The sequence below is a fragment of the Aplysia californica genome, unplaced genomic scaffold, assembly GCF_000002075.1.
Source record: "Aplysia californica isolate F4 #8 unplaced genomic scaffold, AplCal3.0 scaffold00146, whole genome shotgun sequence".
Taxonomy (NCBI): domain Eukaryota; kingdom Metazoa; phylum Mollusca; class Gastropoda; order Aplysiida; family Aplysiidae; genus Aplysia; species Aplysia californica.
Window position 1 is genome coordinate 1,222,620 of NW_004797416.1, and position 2,459 is coordinate 1,225,078.

Genomic DNA, 2,459 nt, shown 5'->3' on the forward strand with positions numbered 1-2,459 from the left:
TAATGGAACGTTTGTTCACAGCACAGAATTCTACAATTTTTCTCTTTAAATCACAGTGTAGAATTCTGTGGTTTAGGGTGAACGCAAAATTTGTTGACACGCGCACCGGGTGAGAATAGCCACAAGACCCGCCTGCACTATTCTCACCCCGGGTGAGAATAGACTAGAGGTGGCCATCAGTGTTGGGCGCGATCTGTCGATTTGCACGATCCATCGATCGCGCAGTGCATTTGGTTGATCGAGGAAACGCGTGACAATCCATCGATTGTTGCTCATTTTGTTGATCAGCGGATCGCGCATCGCTTTTTGTCGATTCGTTTGGTTGCCCATTCTAGGCTTGAGATTTTACTTCTTACCCCTGAGTTTTGTTAATAATAATGTTATGTTTTGTTGTCGTCCAGAGTGTTTTAGTTTCAGTTTCACTCTCCAAAGTCAAACTCGAACTGAAACTGAATGGAAGTAACTGGAAGTCAGGGTTACAATAACGAACTAATCGAAGTGACTAGACTAGATATCGGGCTCGAGTCCGAAAAGACAAAAATTATACGAAGTGACTATTTCTTCGAATGTTCAGAGAACTTTGTGGCTGTTCTCATCCGGGGTGAGAATAGAAAAACGATCTACCTCTCACCCCGGGTGAGAATTGCCAGCGTAGGCTATTCTCACCCGGTGCGAAACAAGACCTGCTTTTCCTCATTTTGGAATACTGTCTATCGGTGTGGATGATCAAATTGATAAAAGCCAAGAAAAAATTACGTTATAGCACAAAAGTAAGCTAATTTGATCGTCTTCAAAGATGCTATGGCTATTTCACTTTTCGAATCGAGCCGAACTACGCGGGTCGCCATTTTGTTTTGCCCGGAAGTTCTCGCAAGATCTACTCCTCCCCTCTCTCTCTCTCTCTCTCTGTCTCTTTCTGAATACTGTCTATCCGGTGTGGACGATCAAATTGACCAAAACAAAGTTAAAAAATGATGTTAAAACACAAAAGTAAATTAATTTGGTTGTCTACAAAGATGCTACAATTTAACTTTTCGAATCGAGCCGAACTACGCGGGTTGCCATTTTGTTTTCGCAGTGGCTATTTTTACGGCGAGCCGTAAAGATAGCCTCCCAGGCTATTTTTTCGGCGTGCCGTAAAGATAGCCTCCCAGTGAGTCCCAGGCTATTTTTACGGCCATCCTCGAAAAGCGACCCTACTCCGCCTCTCGTGTACGCGACATGCCTCAATGTATTAGATCTAGGCCTATAGTAGGAGCCGTTCAAAATATAAACTTACACCTCAGAGGGGAAAGGGTGTCTTTAGCTTCTGTAAGAAAAGTGTAGGATTGGGTGGGGGGGTTAACCAAATATGACACTTCTGTGAGATAAAAGAAAAGGTAAAAGAAAAAGTGGATAAATGCCAGTGACAAGACCCAGATCTGCATGATGACTGCAGATCCCCGTTGTTGTTGTTTTTGTTTTGTTTTTTAGAGGAAAGGGGGGGGGGGGGGGAGTGGTTGCAAATAATTTTGAAATTATGATGAAAATTCTGTCGGTGGATATCTAATTTCTTAATGTTTCTTTGTAGCTTTGCAACTGTTTTGTTGATCTTTTAATGTCTTGATGTCTTTTATTTGTAAGGCATGTACCTATTGCATTGACAAGAGTCTCAATGTCTTCCATATTTATGCGTTTCTTTCTAGTTCATATGGTTTGATTAAATTGTATTAACTGAAATGGTTTTTTTTTTTACAAGCTGGTTAAAAAACGCCACGTATAGTAGGCCTACAGGTATGTTTAAAATAATAATGGAAGTTGAAGATCGGAAAAAGTACTAATTAAATTGGTGTGGATGAGGGTTGGAGGCAAGTGTGAGAAAAAAGGTATTTGGGTTTTGTGTTTTAAAAACGTCCCCAAAAGTGTAAGATTATATTTGAACAGCCTCATAGGTTTTCCATTTCCTCCTCTTCACCATCATCATTCTATTCTCTTCTTTATCTTCCTTCTCCCTTCCTCCACCACCACCTTTTCCTTCTTCTCCCCACCATCATCATTCACCCTCTCTTTATCATCACCACCACCATCACCTCCTCGTCATTATCATTACCATCCCCACTGCCACTGCCAGCATCATCATTTCATTCACAGACATCACTACATTATGTACCACACCCACAAGAAGAGCGGCCATTTTGGAGTTAACACTTTTCGCCTTGGGTATGCCTATATAAAATGTTCCTCCTTCCTTTGCACTGATGAGCAGATTTTTGATAGAGGTGTAAAATATTTTTTTGTTGTTCACGGTGATTAATTTATTAATTATTGTGATGCAATTTCAGGGTACAGGAACGCATATATATATATATTTTTTTCATTTAAATATCAAAATTTTGCTCAGTACGATTGACCATAGTATCTGTATCTACCATTCCATGAATTTTCATGCAATTTTGTTAGATGGTAGAAGCCTTCGGTTT

The 2,459-nt window shown here is 40.3% G+C and overlaps 1 protein-coding gene across 1 annotated transcript in view; it reads left to right on the forward strand.

Moving 5' to 3' along the window:
* The window catches only part of LOC101852015, a 23,005-nt gene that overhangs the window by 726 nt on the left and 19,820 nt on the right, over window positions 1-2,459 (forward strand). The gene's annotated exons all lie outside the window — the stretch shown is intronic.